General features: G+C 43.1%; 1 long non-coding RNA gene across 1 annotated transcript; it reads left to right on the top strand.

Moving 5' to 3' along the window:
- The first annotated feature begins 6,135 nt into the window (after positions 1-6,135).
- On the top strand, positions 6,136-9,493 carry LOC115208266 (uncharacterized). The gene is made up of 3 exons (XR_003881131.1): positions 6,136-6,916; positions 8,108-8,211; positions 9,459-9,493. It is a non-coding gene; the product is annotated as an uncharacterized LOC115208266 (long non-coding RNA).
- Positions 9,494-10,742: the final 1,249 nt, after the last annotated feature.

Genomic DNA, 10,742 nt, shown 5'->3' with positions numbered 1-10,742 from the left:
AAGAACCACATTTATTTATGTTTGTCATTGTTTGGTTTGTCCCCTATCATGTGCATATAGCCTACACCACAGTCCCTGTGCATATTTGGTCAAATACTTTACCGAACATTTTTCATCTATGATCACTCGGCCATGGCTTGGTTATGTACTGTACGAAACATTGAAATATAGTTGACTATACACAGTGATTAATTCAACAATGCTAGACAAAACATTTGACAAAACATTTTAATGAAGTGCTGTATACAGTTTACATTTACATTTTTGTCCTAAACAAACACAAAGCATTAGCAAAACGTAGCGCATAAAGTTAACATATCAATCTTTAGAGATAACGGAAACTATGTCAACCATGATAATAGATATCTCTCTCAGACAGTTTAAACTGAGAACAAATTATGTTGAAATATTTCAAATCTGCATCGTGAAAGGCCTCATGTCATTGGCTTCAGCATTCCCAATTAGAAACCCCTTACCAAAATGTATTTAACTAATGTAGCCTTAGTTCATTTACAATGGACTGATAATATACTTGATCACTATTGTCTTACACATTGTCCTGCTGTTTTACAAATAGTCATATTATCTTACATATTATCCAATTGTCTTAAAAATAGCCAATTCCATATACTTTTTTGGGGGGTTACACATCTGCGAGTGTATACTTGCATAGGTGCATGTACGTATGTACATAGGCTGACAGTATGTGTCCTTTTGTAGGCCTGCATTGGACAAAAGCAAAGCAGATAGCAAGCTACTGCTCCGTGTCAGCTGTCATGGGCAGCTTAGATGTTTGGAGAAGGAGGTGCTTTCTGTGTCCATAAGTGTCCAGATAGCTGTGTCCTTTGAGTTGCTTGAATCCTTCTCAACTGTAATGGGATTTGTTGATTCAAATAAGGTATTTAAAATCTGTCTGTCCGTCTGTTTGTCTAGTCAGCCATGGCTACTTACTGTACGCTGAGTTCACCCAACTGAAGCTTCTCCGTCTCTTCCCTTCCCACAATCCATAGTGCCCCTATAAGGGCAGGGGAAATGATCCTAATACTGCTTTTGTTGCCTCTCCAATGACGGGAGCCTTCTTCTGACTACATGTCAATGGCACGTTACTCACACTCTCCATTTGTCTAATGTGGTGCTTGGTGCTAAATGTTCAGGGAACTCTCTTTCTCACCGGCATCCCCCGGTCATCCCCCTCCCCAGATACACACACTGTTTGGGGTCAGAGAGCCCTCGGTGTGACTAAGACAGGGAAGCCCAGGTGGGGGTAGACAGAAAGCACCATGGATGGTTAGGTGAGTCAATGCCGATACAGAGGAATGGAAACTGCCTAACTGTCAGGGCCCCTCTGTTTCTGTCTGACTGGCTCTTCCTGGACACCCACCTTCTAGCTACAGAACACACCAACACAATCCCCCCTGCTGACTGAAAAGGTTATGAGTTATTGTCTCAGTACTCAGTATTAGGCAATGGCATACAACATGACATTCAGATTTGGGTTACTATAGTATAATCTAAAGTAAGTAAAAGTACTCTTTCCTTTTCCAAAGTAAAGGAAGGGCATGAGGTGACACACGCTGTTATTGCAACATGAACAAGACAAGAGGAGCACTTCATCTCTAAAATGGAAACTCAAATGGAAGTGTTTTTACGCCCACAGCTGCAGGTCTAGTGAAGATTGCTTCATATTGAAGATACAATGCATTTGGAAAGTATTCAGACCCCTTGACTTTCTCCACATTTTGTTACATTACAGCCTTATTCTAAAATGGATTCAATTGTTTTTTTTCACTCATCAATCTACACACAATACCCCATAATGACAAATTAAAAACAGGTTTTTAGAAATTGTTGCAAATGTATACATTTACATAAGTATTCAGACCCTTTACTCAATACTTTATTGAAGCACCTTTGGCAGCGATTACAGCCTGGAGTCTTCTTGGGTAAGACGCTACAAGCGTGGCACACCTGTATTTGGGGAGTTTCTCCCATTCTTCTCTGCAGATCCTCTCAAGCTCTGAGAGGTTGGATGGGGAGCGTCGCTGCACAGCTGTTTTCAGGTCTCTCCAGAGATGTTCGATTGGGTTCAAGTCCAGGCCACTCAAGGACATTTAGAGACTTTCACCGACTCCTGCGTTGTCTTGGCTGTGTGCTTAGGGTCGTTGTCCTGTTGGAAGGTGAACCTTCGCCCCAGTCTGAGGTCCTGAGCACTCTGAGCAGGTTTTCATCAAGGATCTCTCTGTACTTTAATCCGTTCATCTTTCCCTCGATCCTGACTAGTCTCCCAGTCCCTTCAGCTGAAAAACATCCCCACAGCATGATGCTGCCACCACCATGCTTCACCGTAGGGATGGTGCCAGGTTTCCTCCAGATGTGACCCTTGGCATTCAAGCCAAAGTGTTCAATATTGGTTTCATCAGACCAGAGAATCTTGTTTCTCATGGTCTGAAAGTCCTTTAGTTGCCTTTTGGTAAACTCCAAGAGGGCTGTCATGTGCCTTTTACTGAGGAGTGGCTTCTGTCTGGCCTCTCTACCATAAAGGTAGAGAGTGCTGCAGAGATGGTTGTCCTTCTGGAAGGTTCTCTCATCTCCACAGAGGAACTCTGGAGCTCTGTCAGAGTGACCATCAGGTTCTTGGTCACCTCCCTGACCAAGGCCATTCTGCCCCGATTGCTTGATTGCTCAATTCCTTCAGCCTCATGGTTTGGTTTTTGCTCTGACATGCATTGTCAACTGTGGGAGCTTATATAGACAGGTGTGTGCCTTTCCAAATCACGTCCAATCAATTGAATGTACCACAGGTGGACTCCAATCAAGTTGTAGAAACATCTCAAGGATGATCAATAGAAACAGGATACACCTGAGCTCAATTTCGAGTCTCATAGCAAAAGCTCTGAATACTTATGTAAATAAGGCGTTTCTGTTTTTAATTTGTAGTAAATTTGCAAAAATGTCAAAAACCTGTTTTCAGTTTGTCATTATGGGGTATTGTGTGTAGATTGATGAGGATTGTTTTTCTTCTTCTCCTTTGTCCATTTTAGAATAAGGCTGTAACATAACAAAATGTGGAAAAAGTCAAGGGGTCTGAATACTTTCCGAATGCACTGTATGTATTGAAGCTAAAGTCATGTTTCCACACTTTTACAGGATGTATAGGCTACAGCGTTGCGCCACAGGTGATGTCACTTGGCTGATCGCATGAGTTGGTTTCTGAAGCCTACACTCTTCCGGTAAGTCTGTCTTCGAGTCAGGACTCTTTCCATCGAATGTACAGAAGCTTCTTTTTACATATCTTAGCTAACTGAAGAGAAACAAACAAGCACAAAGGTGTTAGGAGAAAGGACAGCGGATTTTCTGGAACAGACCAGTAGAAGAGAAGAGTAGAACAGACCAGTAGAAGAGTAGAACAGACCAGTAGAAGAGAAGAGTAGAACAGACCAGTAGAAGAGAAGAGTAGAACAGACCAGTAGAAGAGTAGAACAGACCAGTAGAAGAGTAGAACAGACCAGTAGAAGAGTAGAACAGACCAGTAGAAGAGTAGAACAGACCAGTAGAAGAGTAGAACAGACCAGTAGAAGAGTAGAACAGACCAGTAGAAGAGAAGAGTAGAACAGACCAGTAGAAGAGTAGAACAGACCAGTAGAAGAGAAGAGTAGAACAGACCAGTAGAAGAGTAGAACAGACCAGTAGAAGAGTAGAACAGACCAGTAGAAGAGTAGAACAGACCAGTAGAAGAGAAGAGTAGAACAGACCAGTAGAAGAGTAGAACAGACCAGTAGAAGAGAAGAGTAGAACAGACCAGTAGAAGAGTAGAACAGACCAGTCATTGGCTCTGTCCAGCGTGCTGAAACTACGTTTTGAGAGCGTGGCCAAACTTCTAATATAATGTGGGCGACACATTCGCCTACGCCAACAATTAGGCAAGAAATGATTACAATAGCCAGTATAGGGCTGGTGAGACTGTAGCGTAATAGCCTATCCATGGTGATATGCATAAAAGGTGATAAATGAAGTGATACATGAGTCTACAATGAGTCTAGACTACAATTGAGTTGCCTTTTGAAAAATGTAAATGTCTCAAAACATTGGGTTCTGCAGGCGGGTTTCCTTGCTCATTTTGACCGTCATCCTTCTCAAATCCTCCCCACTGAGTCATCGATACAACAGGTGCAGTCATTCTCATTTCCTCGACTTTAATCATCAATGGAAGTAGGCTAAAGTTAAACGGGCATATTTATATAAGGAACTTCCCACTGGGCAGCGATATCAATTAAACGTCTATTCCACGTTGGTTGAACGTGGAAACAACGTTGATTCAACAAGTGTGTGCCCAGTGGGATGAGTTTGGAGGGTTAAAACTATTAAATATTAAGGCATTACACCTCTATCTTAAAGCCTCCATTATACCGAAATTATATCTAAATCCAAACCTGGTTTCCAGCAGGCTACTAAGAGAGACCCATCTAATTTTCAAAACGTTTTTTTTTCTTCACCGTCATACAGATTCAAACCAACCATTTCCGGTGGATTGACAATGAAAACCTGTTTAAAGTATCCTCCTTTCAAAATGAAACCATACAGAGTTGGGTACAATTCCAATTTCATCCTCCAGAAGAGGCAGAACAAATATTACAGCAAATAAAACACTCCAATGTACTTTCTTTGAAAAAAAGGTATAAGGAAGGTATCATGTTTATGAATGACATGTAAATAAGGACGGTAAAATTGTCAGACAAGCAATTATCAAATGTGTATGGAGATGTGTTCTCAATACAAAAGTATTTCCAACTCACGCAGCTCTGCCACAAAAAATGGAAGTAATTACTAAAAAGAAAAAGGAATGCATGGGTTTGTCTGCCTTCAGTGAAAAACCATGCGTGGCTTAAAATGCCTAGTGTAAATCGTAAAATGTAGCAGTTTCACTGAAGGTAGAGAGGTTTGACAACTATGCCGTATACAATTCAAGATAGTTGGGAACAGATTTTTGAGGGGTTTATGAACGTATATACAAAACAACAATCGATCCGTTATTTTCACTTAAACTATTATATCAAATTCTCGCCACAAAAATAATGCTCAATATAGGTGACATTGAACAGCACGAGGAAACTGAGTCAACAGATCATCTCTTTTGGTACTGTCCTTCAGTGGCTCGCTCTTGGAGTCAGGTCCAGGAATGGTTGTTAAATCATAATGTTTGTGTTCAGATGGACCTACAAACAGTGCTGTTAGCAGATGTTGAACAAATAACACGACCAATCAATGGGAAATAGGATTATATTCTTAGGTAAAGTATTTATTTTTAGGGCAATCTCGGTAGAAATGGTACAAATACAGAGGTTCAAGACCCTCGTAAGACATCTTAGTAAACTTGAAGGAAGTATTGCAAAAGGAAATAGTAAAATGGTAGAGTACTGGGAAAGATGGGTTAGTCTGTGGACATCTGAGGTTTGAAATTAAGATTAGAGTGCACTGTGTGAGTAGAAATAGCTGTAAGTGTTGTCTATTAGTTTACTCCAATCAGGGAAGGGTTGGTAGGGTTGAGGAAAAATAATTTACAAAAATAAATGACTAGGGAGATTAGAAATGATGCAACCAATTAGTTGGATATAACCTGTTTTCGCCAAATTTGATTCGACTTTTGGTGTACTATTTCTTGCATTTAGGGGGCGATATAACCAAACATTTATTCACATCCCTCTGTCTTTCATGAATAGGCCTTGTTATTTATGAGCTTTATAGTGTCAGATTGTTATCAAAATTGATCCAAAAGTTATCCAAATTAATTTCGATTCAATGTTATTGTATTTGCACAATAGAGGAACCCTAACTAGTCTTATTAGCAGAGCCTCACCCTTCAAAACAAAACAAAATGTATTTGAACGTTATCTTACAGTATGTCAAATCGGACCATTAACATAATATTCGACCTACAATTTATTGACCAGATGCTTACAAAATTCTTGAGAATCCTCGACAAATGAATAGCCTTCTCCGAATCTTCTCAGAAGTCTTTCGCAATATTGTCTTCTTCCTGTACATCTGCAGCAGTTTATTCTTTAAAAAAATGTTTTTAAATAACTGTTTCAAAACAGCCTATCCTGAACTATTTTCAGACACCCAGTGTGTCTGGCAGTTTATGTTAAAACATTTTCAGGAACTATGGCTGTGTGAAACTCTTTCAGGGTTATTTGAGATGTCTAATCTGTTAAAGTCTAGGCTATCTATTAAACTTTGACACCATGCACTGATTTAGGCTGCAGATTAGTGAAATATAGGCCTATAGCCTAATTTGGACATGATATAGGCGTTCTACATGATAAGTACATTTTGTTGCAAATATAATAGTAATACTACAAATAAAGAAAATATAAAACATTTTGTTAACATTATTTGAAACAAAGAGTCTCAAGGCTCGATAATAGCCGTTATAATTATAGGCCTACTGATGATATTTTTCGGATATTCTTGCACCAGATGTTAATCAACCGGGCAGCACAGAATCTCGTCCTCAAAAGTGCAGCTGCTGCTCTTGTCTTACATTCATTCCCCCCGTTTGACTCGTATTTGGCCTAGTCTTTACCTCGTTTTTGACGCCACATTGTGCTGTGGGTGAGCGCACAGACCGCGTGCAATTTGTGCACAAAGCCGCCAGCCTGTTGTGAGGCGCAGCGCGGATTGGTGGGCTCTGCATGAGCAGCCTTTACAGACCACCTGCAATGGCTCCTGCAATGATTCGATTTAACAGGGATGAAGAATGACTTGGGGCGGGGTTTAAGGTCGTTTGGAGCTCCTCATCACACCGGGTTCTACTGTACATACCACGATGAAGATCTTGAATGTATTGCTGTGCCAAAATACATGAAAATGGTCCAAAAGTGGAGGCAGACACTTGTTTCACTGTTCTTTTGTCAAGGTAAGCATAGTATAGCCTATGGGTTTATTCCCTTCAATGTAGGGCGGATAGTTTAAACAAAAGTAGTCGATGGATTTCCACGTCGCCAGAATACATGCACTCTAATAGGCCTAGTTCATAAGTGTGGCTATATATACTGTTTTAGCTTTTTCAATCTGAAATACAATTAGCCTAGGGAGGCTTATATGCACAACTTTCTTGGCAGTCATGTAGTGAACTGACTAAATAGGCTACTTTTATTGGAACAAACAATACCATTTTAATACATAGCATTGTCTAATGCTATTTAAATTTCGATGTGAAAGGTAAATTAAGTTGTGTTGTAGGTTTGTCTCCAGACTGTCTTATTGTGAACAAAATGGTTTTAGGCTATAAGCTTGTAACCCAGTTGTATAATTGATCACGTTTCAGTAATTCCCTTTTTTAAAAATACATCTTTAAATAAGAAATAATTTATGTATTTATTTGTTGAATCTCAATTATTTTCACAAACGCTATCAAAAACTCTCGAACTGAGTTCTCTAACAGAGAAAAGGGATAGAGACCGAAACCTAGGGGCAACATGGTGATTTGGTTTCGAGTGAAGGACAACGCTGGAATGGAGTTTATTGCGTCGTTAAATTCCAAGAATTAAGAAAAGCACATACTTTTTTGACACCGAAGTCTTCAGTGGGGACCAGATAAACAAAGACATGTTGATATTATTGAAGGCTTTCAAAAAGGCGCGAGATAATGTGGTTTACACCTGTGCATCAATCAACGGTAATGCGCAAGTATTTGGTGAAGTAACTTGACTTGCTGGGCCAGGTGGGTAAACTAGCTAGGCTACATTACATACATTAATTTGATCAGAATAATCCAGTTTTAGACAACAATGGCAACAAGGGTTTTTCAATCAGAGGTTTATTGTAGCCAAAGCTATAGCCTAAATACGTTTTAAACGGTCTGAAAGTTATCCATGCTAACACACCTCACTCCACCTAAAACAACCACGACAACGCCACCAATGACCACAGGCATAGAGGTAACCAGATCTACAACGGCCAAGTTTTGCTTCATCATCATCAACATTATTCTAATCATCATTGATAGGGTTGTTTTGGATAACCAAAGTTACACTGACTGGGTATTTGCCATTATCCAATGTGGTTGAACAAAAATGTGTTCCCTGTTTGACTTGTGCTTTTGCAGTGGGAAAGATGGACCCTAGTGCATCCTGTGATCTGATCATTTGGGCCCATTTGCTGCTGGCTGTGGCTTCCTCTTCCTCCTCGTCCCCATATGCCACTGCAATTGTGAGTCCTGCATATGTGTACACCCACTCATACCCTCATGTATTTACGAAACACCCACTTACAGTATATACATTCACATGAAACACCCTTGCCCACCAAGCAAAACAAGAGCATTGAACCTAGTTGATGGAAATACAATATCAAAACAGAAGCATATGCTTCATACATACAGTAAAATATGGTGGTGGATCTTTGATGTTATGGGGCTATTTTGCCTTCAATGGTTCTGGGGCCCTTGTTGAGGTCAACGGCATCATGAACTTTGCCAAGTACCAGGACATTTTAGCCAAAAACCTGGTGGCCTCTGCCAGGAGGCTGACACTTGGCCGCAGGTTATCTTCTAGCAAGACAATAACCCCAAGGAGTAATCAAAATCCAGAAAGAAAAGGTTCATTGACCACAGAATCAACATTTTGCACTGGCCATCTCGGTCTCTGGACTTGAACCCCATTGAAAACCTGTGGTTTGAATTGAAAAGGGTAGTCCAGAAGTGCAGACGAAGGTTATCAAGGATCTGGAAGGATTCTGTATGGAGGAATGGTCTAAGATCCCTCCAAATGTGTTCTCCAATCCCAATGTCGTTATCCTCGCAATAAGTTTCAATAATTTTGACCCCTACCTTTTTTAACTTGTTAAACAAAATCTATTTCTCTGTGCAATTTTAGTAGTATAAAATAATAAACTATAAACCCAGGGTTTATAATACAATACTTTCCCATTTTAATTTTTTTACAAAACGTTTTTTTTTAACAAAAAATTACATATACAAATGTAGCATACAATATAGCTCAGTATTTGAATCATATATTTCATACAGTCATTTTTGTGTCAATAATTTCGGACCTGACTGTATGTGTTTGCCATAGTAAATACAGTTGAAGTCGGAAGCTTACTGTAACGCCCTGGCCATAGAGAGGGGTTTTTTGTTCTTTATTTTGGTTAGGCCAGGGTGTTACATTGGGTGGGCGTTCTATGTTCCTTTCTCTATGTTTTTGTATTTCTTTGTTTTGGGCCGTGTGTGGCTCCTAATCAGGCACAGCTGAAGCTCGTTGTTGCTGATTGGGAGTCACACATAAGGAGCATGTTTTTCCCTTTGGGTTTTGTGGGTAATTGTTTCTGTTAGTGTTTTGCACCTGACAGGACTGTTTGGCTGTCGGTTTTATTGTTTTGAATAGTGTTCTTTCTGTAATTAAAATAATGATGAACACTAACTCCGCTGCACCTTGGTCTACTCTCTCTCACGACAGCCGTTACAGAATTACCCACCAACGACGGACCAAGCAGCGGCGGAAGGAGCAGCACAAGGAGAGGCACCAGGAGAAAAGCTATCTGGAGTCATGGACTTGGGAGGAAATCCTGGACGGGAAAGGACCATGGGCTCAAGCTGGGGATTATCGCCGCCCGCAGTGGGAGATCGAGGCGGCGAGAGCTGAGAGGCGCTGGTATGAGGAAAGGGAGCGCAACGGACACGGGAGGCAGCCCCCCAATTTTTTTGGGGGGGGGCACACGGGGAGATTGGCGGAGTCAGGCGGTAGACCTGAGCCAACTCCCCGGTACTGGTAAGACACCGTGTTATGCTGTGGAGCGCACGGTGTCCCCAGTGCGTGTTCAAAGCCCGGTGCGCTACATACCAGCCCCCCGCAAGTGCCATGCGAGTGCAGGCATCGAGCCAGGGCGGATGGTGCCAGCTCAGCGCATCTGGTCTCCAGTGCGCCTCCTCGGTCCAGGTTATCCTGCGCCGGCGTTGCGCACTGTGTCTCCAGAGCGCTGGGAGGGTCCAGTTCGCCCAATGCCTGCTCTCCGCCCGGGCCAAAGTGGGCATTCAGCCTGGAGTGTGGGTAAAGAGCGTCCGTACCAGAATTCCAGTGCTCCCCCACAGCCCGGTTTATCCTGTGCCTCCTCCCAGGACCAGGCCTCCAGTGGGTCTCCCCATCCTGGTCCGTCCTGTGCCACCTCCCAAGACCAGGCCTCCAGTGGGTCTCCCCATCCTGGTCCGTCCTGTGCCACCTCCCAGGACTAGGCCTCCAGTGGGTCTCCCCATCCTGGTCCGTCCTGTGCCACCTCCCAGGACTAGGCCTCCAGTGGGTCTCCCCATCCTGGTCCGTCCTGTGCCACCTCCCAGGACTAGGCCTCCAGTGGGTCTCGCCAGTCAGGAGCCGCCAGAGCCGCCCGCCAGTCAGGAGCCTCCAGAGCCGCCCGCCTGTCCGGAGCCGCCCGCCTGTCCAGAGCAGTCAGAGCTGCCCGCCAGCCCGGTGAGTCCTGTGCCTACGCCTAGGGCCAGGCCTCCATCATGTCTCCCCAGCCTGGTGAGTCCTGTGCCTGTGCCCAGGGCCAGGCCTCCATGTCTCCCCAGCCTGGTGAATCCTGGGCCAGAGCCGCCCGCCAGACTGGTGAGTCCTGTGCCTGCGCCCAGGGCCAGGCCTCCTTCATATCTCCCCAGCCTGGTGAATCCTGGGTCAGTTCCGCCAGGGATGCCCGCCAGCCGGGCGCAACCAGGGTCGCCCGCCAGCCGGGCGCAGCCTTCGCTGTCC

The sequence above is a fragment of the Salmo trutta genome, chromosome 14 (assembly GCF_901001165.1).
Source record: "Salmo trutta chromosome 14, fSalTru1.1, whole genome shotgun sequence".
Taxonomy (NCBI): Eukaryota; Metazoa; Chordata; class Actinopteri; order Salmoniformes; family Salmonidae; genus Salmo; species Salmo trutta.
Note: the sequence above shows the minus strand (reverse complement) of the source record. Positions and strands in the feature narration are given on the sequence as shown.